The following is a 10575-nucleotide window of genomic DNA, read 5'->3' on the forward strand; positions in this document are numbered from 1 at the left end:
GTTTTAGGTAGGCGTGGTTGACTCTTAACTTTTATAAAGAATATCTCTTTGGATTTGAGACTTTAGTCTTTGCAACTTTACAGATCTTCTTTATGCACCAAGAGCTTGTAACACTCCAAAGAGAAAGGAAAAATTTAAATCGCATCATATGACCCCTTTAATTTATTGAGAAAATTAAGAAGAAACATCCACAAAGTGATACTGAGCATCGGATAGACCCATGACCCAAAACAACAGTCTATAAAATAAGACCATATATGTAACCTATCATTAAAAATAAAGAATCAAAATACAATAAATACATAACATAGAAACAGATCTTAAAGTGTTTGGAAATATTGGTGATTTTTTTTTTTTGTCTCAATCTGCAATAAAGAGAGCATGCAAATAGGGAGTTACCAAAATATCACAATGACCCATCCCTAATTTTTGTGGCAGCTGTAATTGTGCAGCCCTACTGCAGGGCGATTATCATTGCAATTAATGCAAGTTACTTCATTGTAGGTGAATATCAAGTGTTTCAACCATTGGTTTAACCTATTTTTTTCTGTAAATCAAATAATAGTGGTCACACTTTATTTTAAGGTCTAATTCTCGCTGTTAACAAACCATTAACTATGACTTTTGCCTCAATAAACTTCTAATTTGCTGCTTATTATTATTAATAGTCAGTAAGGTAGTTGTTTAGATATAGAAGTTTAGATATTGGGTAGGATTAGGGATGTAGAATATGCTCATGCAGAATATGTGCTTTATAAGTACTAATAAACATAACTAATGTTAAGGCATGCCAATAAGCAATTAGTTAATAGTGAGAATTGGTTCCTGTACTAGAGTGTTACCAAAATAATTTATAATAATAATAGAGTAGAAATGTAATAATTAAAAAACAATACACATTTTGCCCAGATTTACACATACTTAGCGGACAGTGTTCAATTTTCTTTTCTGAGTTGTTTCTAGTTTTGTTAGTATGGGGTGGCATGCAGGCAAAGATGATCTGATGTCTGCTTTAGCAGAATTTATGTTTCTCAGCATGTAACTTTAACATTGCCTATAAACGCACCCATCAAGCTCTCCAGTAAAGTCCACATTATAGGTCTAGCACATGCATGATATGCAGTGCTTTTCACTGTACAGTCAAGATGGAGTGGCTTTGGCAGTCAGATGCGAACATGTCACGGTTATTCCGTCTCGGAACGATCTCACACTTACAAATGATCCAACTGTCAGTTCTCACACACTCTCCAGCTCTGCTCTCCTTAGAGACCACTGATCTAATTTGTACTCTCTTCTAGTGTTCACAAACACTGAACCATCTCATCTTACTGGTGTGTGATATGTGCTGAAAATTAGACCACAGTATTGTCTAAACATTTTGGACATGTTAATATTTATAACACATAAAACGATGTGAAAACAGTTTGCAGTTTGTCATTTGTGGTTATGGTTGAATGAATTTTCTACCAATACTCAAACCAAGAATAATATCACAAATCTCAAATTGAGTTCAAACTTTTAAAATGCATGAGAAGCTGATTGTTTAAACAACATAGGCTCATTCAAAATATGTGCCTCTACCTACATTTTTGCAAAACCTTTACATACAATTGACTGCAGTTTCCAGCTGAAATGAACACTAGGGTCAAAAAAATATTCCTTTTCACACAAATTATGATTATGGGGGCAGATTATCTTTTAATAAATAGATATACCTTGCTGGTTCTTTGCACAGTAGTACTTTATGGCCTGCTTTTACCTCCGTGCATAATTTGTAAAGTAATGCATTTTGAAGTTTGCGTCACATAATCACATAACCACATGCATGAAATAGTAAACTTGCTTAGTAGCTCACCTGGTAAGCATTGCATTTGCAATGCAGAGTACTCTGTTATGCATCCTGTACAACACTTGTCACAATAAAAGAGCTTGAAGACTCGTAGAAGCAAGCTATAATGGCAAGGTTGCTTCATCAAATGCGTTTTAATCTCACGTTTGCTGTTGCTAACACTGTCGGTTGGGTTTAGTGTAGATGATGCATTATTTTCAAGTGCAATAGAGCGTTAACCTTTTAGTGCCACTCACCGTACATTTCATTGCCGAACTATTGTGATTCATACAACAACCAACATAATGAAGCATTACCAGATTCATATTCATCTGTTTCGGGTAAAGGTTTGCATGCTTTTAGCACCACTCACTGGACATTTCAATTGATAAATGTCGCGAAACTTGCGAGAAACACCGTAATATTATTTTGCAGAAATGTCATCACACGAATGTGTTTCCAGTAATCCTGCGTTATGATTGTACTATATCTTTATTAATTTACTTGTTGTAAGTTACTTATTTTATGAACTACACATTTATCAGCAGTGTAACATCCTTCCTTTATTTTAACAGTCTTCCTCTATTTGAAGTTCTCTCACTTCCAAGTCTTTGTGCCGCTTTCAGATGTTATTTCTCAGTGATGTGTTTATTTTCTTATCATTCAAAACCACGTATTCCAAAGAGACATGTAATAATTTCAAACAATGATGATGAAAACAGTAGAAGATGATGTTGTGAAGTGAACAATTTACATGCCTACATGTTTTAGAAAGCCCAATGTGATTGCACCTCATCTAAAATATGGTGCAGTGTAATGCGCCTGGAATTTCAGGCATGAGAGAAATGAATGCTGATGCATTGGCTGTCTATGCGAGTCGTGCCGTTTCGCTACAACAGCAACAGCTTGTGGTCTCACGTTGCTCGGCATTTTTTTGAAACATTATTTCTTTCTATCTCGTTTCCGTTGCTGCGCCTGATTACGTCAATTATCCGCAGAGAGACTGACCAGTCAGTGATTCAGTTCGGATGGCATTCCCCTATAGTTTGTCCCTCAATGGCATCTCTGTTAAGTCAAGACAGTGACACTGTGCCCTGTGCCTCTGTATGCATCACACTTGTGTGTATGTGTGTGTGTGTGTGTGTGTGTGTGTGTGTGTGTATATATATATATGTATGTGTGTGTGTGTGTGTTGTGCCGCTTTCAGATGTTATTTCTCAGTGATGTGTTTATTTTCTTATCATTCAAAACCACGTATTCCAAAGAGACATGTAATAATTTCAAACAATGATGATGAAAACAGTAGAAGATGATGTTGTGAAGTGAACAATTTACATGCCTACATGTTTTAGAAAGCCCAATGTGATTGCACCTCATCTAAAATATGGTGCAGTGTAATGCGCCTGGAATTTCAGGCATGAGAGAAATGAATGCTGATGCATTGGCTGTCTATGCGAGTCGTGCCGTTTCGCTACAACAGCAACAGCTTGTGGTCTCACGTTGCTCGGCATTTTTTTGAAACATTATTTCTTTCTATCTCGTTTCCGTTGCTGCGCCTGATTACGTCAATTATCCGCAGAGAGACTGACCAGTCAGTGATTCAGTTCGGATGGCATTCCCCTATAGTTTGTCCCTCAATGGCATCTCTGTTAAGTCAAGACAGTGACACTGTGCCCTGTGCCTCTGTATGCATCACACTTGTGTGTATGTGTGTGTGTGTGTGTGTGTGTGTGTGTGTGTGTGTGTGTGTGTGTGCGAGGCAGACAGCTGCTGCCACACTTGGAGGGGCCTCTTCAATTTCGTCCCACCCTGTCCCCACTCCCTCTCCCTCCTTATGCACAAACACGTTCATTTTATGTACTACTTCTGGAGCTGAAGGACTTTTTGAGATGTGGACTTGATCTTGAAACTCTGCAGAAGTGTAAGGGACTTTTGCAAAAGGGTCAGTTTGGATGCTTTTAGGATCTAAAGGTGACCAGCTGTGGCCGTGTTGTTTGGGAAACAGAGCATCTCTTCTCCTCAGATTATTCTTCATCTGAGAGTCTTTGGCTTTATGTGCTCTTACAGGCTTACTGACTTTAAACAAAATGGAACAGGCACTTACCACAGGTGGCTAAACACTACACTCTCTGTGCCTGCGCTGGATTCAGGAGCCGGGACTCAAGGTAGGATTGATGTATTACAAAACCAGAGCAGGATGGCCGGATTGGTGTCATGTGGGAGTGTTTTTGTCTGAAATGAGGACATCTTACTTTACTGACAAAGGCGAGTGTGTCGGTTAGATACCAGCCTTGTGTGTAAGTGAGAGAGAGAGAGAGAGAGAGAGAGAGAGAGAGAGAGAGTGCACAAATGAGAGAGTGATGTTTATGGCTCACTCAACTTGGCCACTTTCCTCCAAAATGAAGACATTGCTTCTCCTAAATGAAACAAGTTTGACATTTCGATCCCCTTTAGATTTCTCTATTGTAGCTGCCAAAATCAGAAGCAGTGCAGTTTACTTTTTTAAGGGTCAGTAACACATATGAGTGTCCAAGATACAAAATAAATAAATAGATATTTGTATTCATGTAGGTTTCAAATTTAATGAATTTTATCGTTTGAATATTTTTTTAATTGAATGGCTCTAAAAATGGCATATGATGTAGATTTCCCATACACCTTAAATACATTTGAGTGCAGACATCTTAATAATTATTTAAAAAAACAAAAAAAAAACGTTTTATTGAAATTTTCAATGTAATTAATTCAATTTTTAGAGATTGTACCACTTTAGACATTTTACAACCTAAAGTAACTTTGCTATGCTATAAGGAGGGCAAATTTTAAGAGACTTATTGTTCTTAAACTCAGTCTTGAGGGTCTACAGGGGTCCTCTCTGATATAATTTTCCATTTTTCCTGCATGTTTCTCTGTCACGTTTGCACCACATGATTTGGTTGGTCGCATCATGTTGCTTGATTTGGCAGACAAAGGCTTTTTAAATGTTTATAATGCATTTTTTTTTAACTTAATAACAATAATAACTAGGGGTCCTGCGATCATGATTTTTGAGGCCGATCGCCGATCACAGAAAACAGTATCTGCCGATACCGATCACCGATACCGATCTTTTTAAAGCCTTCTTTTTATAATTTATAACTATTTATAGTGATACTCCAATCAGGATTTTTAGACATTTATTCAGGGCCTGAATTTCATTTTAGTAATATAATCTTTCACAGACATGTTTAAACACAATAAATATAAGCAACACATTATTCAATGCTTTTTACTTTTGCATTTACTTCTAGATTTATATGTTAAGTTGCTCAAGCAAGTGGCAAAACATTTAAACTACTTTTCTTACGTTATCACAAACTTACCATTGAAATCGTTATTACAAGCAATCCTGCAGTTCATAAAGAACTTTGTTTTCCTACCTCCATGAGTGCATCTATTATTGCCTTGTTTATCTAAAAGTGCTCTTTTCCTTTAAACCTAGCCAAAAAGCCATATGTGTTGACTGTGAACGGCAGTATACTTTAATTATATGCATTTATGGTGCAATTGCTACATTTTCGTTTTCATATGTACTGCAAACAATGTGCTGTCACTTTAATTCAGCGTGTGTATCACAGCAAAAATAGACTTGGTGCGGAAACGATCTCTGCACTGCTGCAGACGCACCGCTCCTGAACGCACTGCCGTGTGCAGTGTGAATGCTTTAATCCGTTAACATGAGTGCGGAAAAAATACGCACCATATACCACGCACTGCAAACAGAGTAATGTGAACCTGGCATTATGTGTGCATGTGTGCATGAGCGCACGGTCTACAGGAGAGCGCTCGAGCGCTGAATGGTTAAACACTGGCAAGAATTTAAAAAGTAATGCAATTTATAAACTTTAGTGACGATGTGACACTGCCTCGATTGTGCAAGTGACAATTCCTGTGTCAACTGTGCAGCGTGCAGCTCGCTTATAGACAGACGCGTTGTGTGGTGATTTGAAGCCATTTACGTATTTTGATGAGTACCTCACCTTCAGCATTATAATTATTTCACCCGCACCGGACAGAGACTGAGACGGTGCCGCTGCATGTCGTGCCAAACCTCTCACGGCAGCGTCATCAGCTTGGGATCATTTTTTTGAGATCGGCCTTTTAGAGACCGCTGATCGATCATCCCAACATGATTATCGGCCAATAATGATCGGTAGCTGATCAATCGGAGCACCCCTAATAATAACAGTAACAATATGCCAAACAACTCAAACCTTTCTTTTCAAGAATTTCATCCTTTTAAAGATGCCATAGAATGGAAAACTGTATTTACCTTGGCATAGTTGATTAATAACAGTTCTGTACATGGAAATGACATACCGTGGGCCTCAAACACCATTGTTTCCTCCTTATGTAAATCTCGTGCATGCAAAAGACCACTGAAAAATAGGCGAATCAGAACATAACACCGACTGTGACGTTACAGTCGGGATCACTAATAGTTAAGCCCCCAACATTTGCATATCCCTGCCCATGTTCTATGCCAGCCGCCAGCCGAACCTGCACAGCCGAATCATCAGAAGTTCTGCAGGTATTGTGAAGAGACGAGCGAGGATAACGAAAATGGCAGATCATGGAAATAAATGTTATGTTCCAGGCTGTGCAGGAGATGTGATGTGCAGGGATGGGTTGGTGTCTGTATTCAGAAAGGCACGGAAAACAAATAACACGCGTTCTAATAAAATAACGCGAGCCACTAAAGGGACATGGTTAACTGCTTGCTAGCGGTAGCCTGTTACATTACAGTACATAAGATTTCACTTACCACATAAACAGAGTAAGGAGAGATGACTGAGGATGATGGCGAATGATTTACAGATCCTGAGCACCACTGACAAGCATCTGATCTTGTAAAATGTGTGGTAAGCACTGCCACTGTAGTTTACACAGATCACGTGCGATCACAAATCTTGAAAGTGAAAGTAAAAAGCGATCGTGCATTCGAAAGCAGTTTCAATGCCCCGCATATTAATAGCGGCTTCCTGATGCCCGCATTTTATATACAGTATAATTACCCAACGATATAACTGTGAGAGACAGTATTGATATATATATTTTCCCTGTGTTTTCTTCCTGCTGTGTGAGCTACTGAAATGAGCAGCACTGTGAAACAGCCAATCAGAGCAGAGCTCAACATTATTATTCATGACCCTTCCAAATAAGGTAAAAACAGACAATTTCATTCTAGGGACAAATCCTAGGGTTGTAAATGGACATGTAAAACCGTTTCTGGAGATTTTTTGCCCTTACCTAAGCCACATGCCTTCTATGTAGATATCAGAGAACAATTTAAAATATTGTATCAATGCATTCTATGGCACCTTTAATGAGTTTTTCTTTATTATGATATTAGGACAGTTCTTGACGCCACATTGATTTTTTTAAATATTTAAATTAATCTACATTAACTTCAGAAACATAAAAATGTTCTCAATGAAAGGTGTATTTAAGCCATTTTATCTATGACTTGAATGTTTTATGGTTTAATGTATACATTTTTTAATAAATTGATTTTGGATGAAAACATAGCATCATGTCAGTGACCCTTAAATTGTAATTTATTAGTTTATAAAATTTTTCCTTCCCATTCCATTGATTTAAACTTCAGCATTCTTCTTGTTTGACGTGAGTTCCTCCTGAATGTTCACGGTTCACTGAAGCAGTTCTCTGGATGATCTTTTGTTCCGTCTGTGTCGTTGTACCCACGTAAGCTGATCCGTGTGACAGGTTAGCCGGGGCTCTCTCCTGCCAGTAAACATACATGCACACACTATCGGTGTAATATGAGCTTCGAATGCTTTGTTTTGAAGCGGCGGCTATAATCTAAGAGGCCTCTGTGTTAGTTAAACCATAATAGAGGAGCAAAGCTAATGCTGTTAATTGCAGGACCTGTCCTGTCACACTCCATCTGACGTGTTTTACCTCTTATCATTTAATTTTGAGTCTATATTGCAATTAGAATGTTAGCAGAGTGAAATGTTCAGCCTGAGACTGTTGAGCTTTCCAAACTTAATATGGGTGACATGATGCTCGGATGGTATTCACTGGGAAATTTAGGTCACGTCACACAATTAGGTCTATCATGCTGATCAGTTGTTGAGTGTCATGTTGTGTGTGTGTGTGTTTGGTTTGGCATGGTGGGGCTGTTGCCTCTTGTATTGCCGTGCGGTGGGGTGATATCCAGAGGGCCAGAGCTTGGCTGTCTAACAAAGAGAACCCTGTTGATGGAAAAACAGCTGAGAGGGGGTAAAGTATGGCATTGTTAATCCCCTCCAAACCTGATGGTAAAAAATAAACGACAACACAGATTGAGATCCCTGGCAGTCTGGCGGTTTAATGACAGAAGCCTGTGATCTTTTCCTCAGGGTTAATTTCCTAATCTTGTTTAAGACAGAGTGGTCTGTTGAAGTTTAAAGTGTCATGAAACCACCCTGTTTCAGAACTGGTCTTTCACACCTTGCATCTGAAAAAGACTCCAGAAATGGGCGTGTAAAACTGTCGAAAGTGGGAGTGTAGAGGGTGGGAAGAGGGGAGAAAACAACCAATAAAACAGACCTACAACACACTCATGATACAGACAAATTAATATTAAAATATCTTTAAAACAGAAAGAATAAAGGCAGTTACTTTCTGTTTACTCTTCTTTGAATTTTCCGGAATCTGTCGTGTCATCGCGCTCATGATCAGACGAGCCACAGCTGCCGCTGTATCAGTGCATGCCCTTATTTGCGCATCTTTTATTTGAAGAAGCCATTATATGTGCACATGCTAGTTCATGTTTGGAGCAAGGGATAATATAAACCATGTATGTTCATTCACATAAACTATAAACACGCTTGCTCCGGTTCGGATATGAACTCCCCACATGTTGTCATATTAAATATTGTTACGGTCATGTTTAGAAATGAACTGACAGCGCGGAAGCTCTTTCATGAGATTTGAATTCTCCGCTGTAAGACTACCTCATGCATAATACAGAGCAGTGATTGGATAATAAGAGTTCATTCTCATGAATAATACTGAAAAAAGCTCAGAAAACTGATGACGCAGACGTGTACTCTCCAGCCACGACAGCCAATCACCACTCCAGATTAACGCATATACGTCACTTTTCGTGACGTAGGCTCAAAATTGCTTTTTGAACCAGAAGAACGATATTGCTTCAAAAAATAACCACTTTTACCTTAATAATAGACATAATGAGTGCTAAAGTTGTTTTTACTGATGTGCAACCTGTTCATATATGTTAACATAAAATGCGTTTTAGGGTTTCATGACACTTTTAAGGGCAAATCTAAGAAAAACTTTTTCTTCCCCTATTTGGAACTTCGTTTGGGAACATATTTGCTGTATTTAGGTCTTATGTTGAATATCTACTAAGGTTGTGCACAAGTAACCAACTAATCAAGTACTCATTCTGCACCAACTAATTGTTTAAGTTACTAGTTAAAACACTATTCAAATCATCTTTGAATAGTGTTTTGGAAATAATTAAATGTACTCTCACTATGTGATGCCATTTGTTTTGAATATTTTCTTTTTATATTATGAATATATTATAGGCTACATATTAAAAAAATTGAGTCTTGATATTTTGTAAATGTTCTTTTTTCTTATGTGAGCTTGTTGAAATTTAATATATGTGAAATATACAAAATATGAATATCACATGCATGTCATACTCATTATTTTTAACTAGTTGTTGGTAACACTTTAGAGTAGGGAACACTTATTCACTATTAACTATGACTTTTCCCTCAATAAATTCCTAATTTGCTGCTTATTAATAGCAAGTTAGTTGTTAAGTTTAGGTATTGGGTAGGGTTAGGAATGTAGAATAAGGGCATGTAGAATAAGGCATTAATATGTGATTAATTTGTACTAATACATGGCTAATATTCTAGTAATATGCATGCTAATAAGCAACTAGTTAAGAGACCCTAAAATAAAGATTTACCGTATTTAATGAGGCAAAAGTCATAGTTAATAGTTAGTTAATAGTGAGAATTGGTCTTTAAAATAAAGTGTGACCATAATGAATATTAATAATAACTTTCTGGTCGACCATTATGCCATACAGCATTATTTATCCAGTTTCTTTCCATCTTTTTGTAAATGGATGTTTTTTCCCTCCATCTGGTGAATTTATTATTTCATTCTTATTAGGGATGCACCGATACCACTTTTTCCAGTACTCGCCCGATACCGATACTTTTATTTTTGGTGCTTGCCGATACCGAGTACCGATACCGATATTTTTCTTGCATTTGTACATTTTTTTTAAATATTGGGTACAGAAACCAAAAGGGTATGTATAATGTTAGTTGGTTAACTTCATTTATCAAATAGATACAGTCAAACCAAAATGTATTCAGACACCTTCAACATTTCTCACATTATCACAGTTTATTTGCTATAGTTTAGAAAATGGTAATAAAATATGACAAGAACTCAGAGTTACACTGAGTCAGAACAAATTCAGCTTGATAATGTTAGATAATTTTGATAGAAAGGTATGTAATAGATTACAATCAACCAAAATAATTCAGGCAACTGTTAGTATGACAGTATTATTTACACAACTATCAATACTTTGTCAGGCAACCCTTAGCCTTAATGACAGCCTGTAGTCTCCTGGGCATGCTGTCATCCAGCTTCATACAAACCTCAACTTCAGTTTTCTCCCAGACTCGGTCTGAATAATTTTT

At 37.4% G+C, this 10575-nt stretch overlaps 1 protein-coding gene across 1 annotated transcript in view; it reads left to right on the forward strand.

Moving 5' to 3' along the window:
* LOC107684448 (GRB2-associated-binding protein 1-like) overlaps positions 1-10575 on the forward strand; it is a 90602-nt gene that overhangs the window by 48120 nt on the left and 31907 nt on the right. The gene's annotated exons all lie outside the window — the stretch shown is intronic.

The sequence above is a fragment of the Sinocyclocheilus anshuiensis genome, unplaced genomic scaffold, assembly GCF_001515605.1.
Source record: "Sinocyclocheilus anshuiensis isolate Anshui unplaced genomic scaffold, SAMN03320099.WGS_v1.1 scaffold309, whole genome shotgun sequence".
Lineage (NCBI taxonomy): Eukaryota > Metazoa > Chordata > Actinopteri > Cypriniformes > Cyprinidae > Sinocyclocheilus > Sinocyclocheilus anshuiensis.